The sequence below is a fragment of the Symphalangus syndactylus genome, chromosome 24 (genome assembly GCF_028878055.3).
Source record: "Symphalangus syndactylus isolate Jambi chromosome 24, NHGRI_mSymSyn1-v2.1_pri, whole genome shotgun sequence".
Lineage (NCBI taxonomy): Eukaryota > Metazoa > Chordata > Mammalia > Primates > Hylobatidae > Symphalangus > Symphalangus syndactylus.
The window spans coordinates 39,521,529-39,527,528 of NC_072446.2; positions in this window are offsets into that span (position 1 = coordinate 39,521,529).

Genomic DNA, 6,000 nt, shown 5'->3' on the forward strand with positions numbered 1-6,000 from the left:
CCCTGTCTCGTCCTGCATGAGCACCATGCTCTGTGACTTCAGCTTTGGAATATGTTTGGTACATGCCAGCACCCCCTCTTTCTTCCTGTTTCAAAACCTTCTTGGCCATTCTCTCCACTTTCTTTTCCAGACAAACTTGAGAATAAGCTTGTGAACTTGCATTTTTAAAATGCTGCTGAATTGGCACTGGTTTTATGCATGAAGAACAAATCTCTTGGCCATGTCAGCTCTTCTCAAAACGTGGACTCCTCTCCCATTTCTTATGGTTTTCCTTCAACGTCCTTCAGTCAGGTATCCTCGCTTTTTTCGTATGAATTCTGCACTTTTCTTGCCAGATTTAATCCTGGATACTTTACCAGTTTTAGGGCTATGATGAATGGGATCCTTACCCTTGGTGACATTCTCTGTAGTCAGGGCTGTGGTGGAGGTAGCTCCTGTTGCCTGACACTCATGTGGCACTTGCCCCCAACCCCATGCCACCCTCCTGAGGCTTCGTGTAATTCTCCCAGGTGGACACCCGGTCCACAAACACTACATAATCCACGGTGTGTCACACCTGTCACCACATCTCCCCCCAACTATGGGGACCGAACATTCCCCTAGACATGAGGAAACCAAGGCACAGAAAGATGTGGCAGCTTCCCAAGGTCACACAGTGAGTCACAGTGATGCTCTGACCCCCAATCCAGACCTGCCAGGCCCCAAAATGCTTGGTTCCCCCTGTCAACCCTTCCCACAGCCATTCAGGTCCCAGTAGGTTTGGCTGAGCCACTCTGTGGAGCCGCGAGTAGAGGGTTGAACCCTGGTTCTTACAGCGATGCCCAAGGGAGCAGATGGTGGCCCACCCCCTCCCCCAACCCAGATGGCTGGGACTGTCCCACAAACAATGGACAGGCGCTCAATGAATGGGAGTTCTGTCATACATCCGAGGAGCCCCACTGCATGCAGCTCAGCCCCCTGCCCGGATGATCAGGTACCCTTTATCCACCCACCCCTTCCCCACACTCCCTCCCATCCTCCAAGGTCAGCAGTCCCTGGATGGAGCATTACAGTTCACAGTGCAGTCGAATAGCCCCTCTGCATAGACAAGGAGGCTGAGGTCCTGCGAGGGACCCAGTCTCACCCAAGTCCCACAACAGGACCTTGATTCAGCCCAGCAGGGGCAGGGGCTCGTTTCTGGGGCAGCAGGAGAACAAAGGTCTCCCTCCCAGCCACCCCCAGTCCAGGTCCACAATGCACAAGGCTGGCCACCTGCCCGCCACTCAGCCCACCCACTGGACTGCAATAGAGGAGTCGGCTGCCAGCCAGGGTGGGATCCAAGGCGACCAAGACAAGAACCGGAGGTGCAGAGTGCCAACCACCCACAGGGCCCCCAGAGTGGCGCCTCCGTTAAGCCCAGTTCAAGCCCTGAGGTTTTAGCTAATCCGCTAATCCCTGGAGGCCAGACCAGGCACGGCTAGGGCAGGCTGCTTCTCTGAGGCTCAGAAACCCCTGGGCAGACGCTGGCGAGAGCCTTAGTGATGAGACCCCATACAGATGGTGGCAAGGGCCCAGTGATGAGACCCAGAGACCCCTGGACAGACGGTGGCAAGGGCCCAGTGATGAGACTCAGAGACCCCTGCACGAGACCCCTGGACAGACAGAGGCGAGGGCCCCAGTGATGAGACAGAGCCTAGGCCCTTCCGTTGGCCTGTGCCCCTTCACTGAGTGCCCAAGGGAGTCAGTCTTTGAGCCTCACTTTCCTCATCTGCACCAGGAGATGCCTATCCTCACCTTCTCCCTGCCAGAGGTGGCCTAAGGCCCCAGGATGCCAATGTAAAAGGCTGTTGCCGGCTGTGTGACAAGTGGGGTCCCCAGAGCCTAGCACAGAGCCTGTCACGCAAGAGCCGCCCCATAAATAGAAGTCAGATGAGTGAACGGGAAGGCTCTTGACGGCACAGGAGACAGCACAGGTTCAGGTTCTGGGAATTGGAGCAAACAGCGACATTTATCTGCAGCATAAGGCCCGCTGTGGATGGGCAGAGGGCTGGCACAGCCTGCCCTCACCCAAGTCCCCAGGGGACACTCCTTGAGGGTCCTCACTGAGGCTAGGGTCAGGGTCACAAGCACACCAGCAGCATTCCCTGGACAAGACAACCTCAAGGTGACAATCTCATGGTGGCTCGTCCACAAACGGGCAGGGAGAAAAGCAAGGGCTGAGAAGTGGGAGGCCTGGGGTCCAACCAAGGCCCTCTCTGGGCCTCAGTTTCCCCATCTACACAATGGGCACACCACCTCCTACTCTATCGGCCTCACAATGGTGCCCACCAGCTGACACCCAGGACACTGGGCAGAGAGAGGGGGAAAAGAAAGAAAGAAAGAAACATCAGCCCTATTAATCCTGACCAGAGTTAGAAAGTGTAAAGTCGGCCGGCACAGTGGTTCGTATCTGTAATCCCAGAACTTTGGGAGACAGAGGCCGGCGGATCACTTGAAGCCAAGAGATTGAGATCAGCCTGGCCAACATGGCAAAACCCTGTCTCTGCTAAAAACACAAAAAATTAGCTGGGCATGGTGGTGCACACCTGTAATCCCAGCTACTCGAAAGGCTAAGGCAGGAGAATCGCTTGAACCCGAGAAGCAGAGGTTGCAGTGAGCTGAGATCGCGCCATGGCACTCCTGCCCGAGTATCAGAGTGAGACTCCATCTCGAAAAAAAAAAAAAAAGTGTAAAGTCATCAAGACTTAGGACCTACCGCCACCACCATGTCCATGATACCCACTGGCCCCCAGAACATTCTAGGAATGCCCTGGCCAAGCCAGCAAGTTGGGAAGTGACACAGGGTGGCAATCTCATGCAGAGAAAGGTAAAGAAATTTACCTGTAAGTACTTAAGCAGTGTTTTCTTTCTTTTTTGTTTTTTAGATGGAGCCTCAATCTGTCGCCCAGGCTGGAGTGCAGTGGTGCGATCTCTTCTCACTGCAACCTCTGCCTCCTGGGTTCCAGCAATCCTCCCGCCTCAGCTTCCCAAGTAGCTGGGATTACAAGTATGCACCAACACACCTGGCTAATTTTTGTATTTTTTAGTGGTGACAGGGTTTCACCATGTTGGCCAGGCTGGTCTGGAATTCCTGACCTCAAGTGATCTGCCTGCCTCAGCCTCCCAAAGTGCTGGGATTACAGGCGTTAGCCACTGCGCCCAGCTGTTAAGCAGTGTTTTCATATTAAATTATATTATGGGGTAGAAGGCCAAAATCAGGCTAATCTACGTAAAAGAATCAGAGCCTTCTGCTGCACTCTTTTGGGCTATGTCTCCAGTGGGTTCCCAGCTAGCTACCTTCAGAGAGACTGAGATCAGACCCACACTGGCCACCCTTCTCATCACCCTCCAAATACCTCTCCCTCGCCCTCATGAGCTGGGGGGACTCAGCCAGTATCTGAGGCACCGAGTCCAGGTTCTGCCTTCGGTGTCCACACCAGGCAAAGCTAGCTCATTCCCCCTTTCCCGAGACTAGAGGTCGCTACAGGATCTGGTGATCACAAGAGCCCTGCCACATGCAGGCTGCTGGGCTGCAGGACATGAGCACTCCGGCACTGCCAGGGGGAAGCTGGGTAAGTGACACCTCAGCTCGACCACCTCCCAGCTATGTGACCGCTCACCAGTCCCTATCCCTCGCAGGGCCTTGGTTCATGCAGGAAGGACTAGACCAACGCCTGCCCTTCCGTTCAGGTGTGGATGCCTGAGTGGCCTGCTGGGCACTGTGTGGGGTCCTGAAGCCGGTGGAGCTAGCTCAGAGGTCAGCTGTGGAGCTCAGGCAGGCAGGGCAGTGCTATCGACCACAACCCCACCAGGAAGGCCAGGTCGGAGCTGACCATCAGTGCTGGGCACCAGGAGGTCACACTGGAGCTTGGGAGTTCACAGGCTGAGGTCTGACACCTGGGCTGGTGAGGGAGGAGGCATCAGAGCGGATCTCCCTCCACCAACAACCCTTCATCCTTCAGAGAGAATGTGCCCGAATCCCCAAGCCCTGGCCTCACTCACAGCAACGTTCCTCATGAAAGGTGAGGACCCGGCGAGGGAGGCACAGCAGAGAGACAGGACATCTCTGAGGCTCTCCCCGCTGTTCCCCTGCCTTGGAACAGCCTGGGACGGGAATCCAGCACTCAGCCCTGGTCACTCGCTGTGTGGCTGAGGGCAAGTCTCAACTTCTCTGAGCCTCCGTTTCCATCAGTGTGACCAGGCGCCATGGGAACAAGGAGGGAGTGAGCTCTGGCCCTGCTAGGTATGGAGCCAGCCCCTGGATCCACAGGGAAAGAGGCAGCCTCCTGGGAACAACAGCAACAAGCGAGGACTCCCCGAGCAACCGTGAGTGCGGAGCCTGCCAGCTGCCTAACCTCTGCTCCCCAGGAAGTCTGGGTTGTGCCTGCAGCCATCCCGCTCATCTCTTTATGTCCACAGAGACCGTGAATTTGCATCCATCAACCACAAACATGGCTGTGAGGACGAGATCCTGCAAAGGGGATCAGGAGTGAGACAAAGAGGAGCTCCCAGGTGTTGGGAGCTGAAAAGGCCAAAGGAATCGTGAGCAACTCAGCACTCCACTGGAGGCTATATGATCAAACAGCAAACTGTTCATCATGAATGCAGGATGTGCGCAAACTCACGACTGCGCCTACTGCTAGAAGGTTTGCTGAGGGCCCTGGCACCGTGCTCATTGAGGTTATCTACTGGGACATTTAGAACCTATTGTTCAAAGAATGCAGTCTTGCAAGCCTGCTGTAAATTAAGCCACTGACTGACAACCACCCCCACTTCTCCCTATCTCCTTTACCCAATCAAATTCGAAGGGCTCTAAAGCTCAGGGCCCTTGTTCACTAGAAGCAAGGAGCCCCCTGACCCCTTCTTCCAAATATACTCTTTTGTCTTTATCTTTATTCCCGCGTTCGTCATCCTTTGTTCGGTCCCGCCAAAGTCCCTGCAGATGACATGCAGGAGTCGCCCCACCCCTCAAGGCCCTCCCAGGCCTCCACCCCCACCCCACACCTGTGATCTCTGCCTGGAAGTGCAGCTCCCTGTGGGCCTGCTGCTGAGATCATTCCATTCCCATCACGTGCCTTTGGCCTGAAGCTCTGTCCCTGTCTGTGCTGCTGTCAGTCACTCACCCCTCAGTGGGGAGGAGTGCGGCAGGGCCTATGGCACAGGGACAGTGAGGGGAGGAGCTGGAGGGTGGGGGTGCCTCATGCAGCACTCACCTCTTTGAGTCCGAGCAGCAGGAGGCAGCCAGCTGTTGGGTCCACACAGCAGCAGCTCCATGAGGGCGCACATCTCCACCATCCACGGGCCCTCCTCCAATAGCACCATGGGGGCACCCAAGTCAGCTTGAGCCCCAAGGTCACTGCTGGTGAGTTTGATAAGCACTGTGGGGTACCTGCGGCTGTCCTCAGCCCTATGAGAGCCCAAAGGCCCCGCCACCAGCCCACGTCTTCTCCCCACCAGGGAATTCAGCTGCCAGTCATTCATCCCCATTTTATGAACGTGGAAACTGAAGCTCTAAGAGGTTTAGACGCTTCCTCAGGTTCACACCAGGAGTGAGTAGAGAAGCTGGGATTTGAACCCAAGTCAGTCAGTTCAAGTCCAGAGCCCACATTCTACAGAGCATCAGCTCAACCCTGAGACACTACCCGTTCTAGGGTCCTCCCCATCCTGACAGCTCATGTTGAGAAAATGAGTCCTCATGTTAAGAAACACTGATCTAATTCAAGCCCCATGTGGCAAACGAGGCCCAGAGAGGAGCAAGGTCTTGCCTAAGGGTACCCAGCATGTCTATGGTAGAAATGGGCATAAGTGCAAGCCTCCACGGGCCTTTTCTTCCTGTGATTCTACCACTGGGATAAAGGTTCAGCAGCTCTGAAAACTGAACATGCCAGGCCCTGATAGTCAAACCCTGTCTCGGCGTCAATACTAATGTTGTACCTGACTGAGTTAGAGAAAACGCCACACTTTGAGACGAATTAAGAGTCC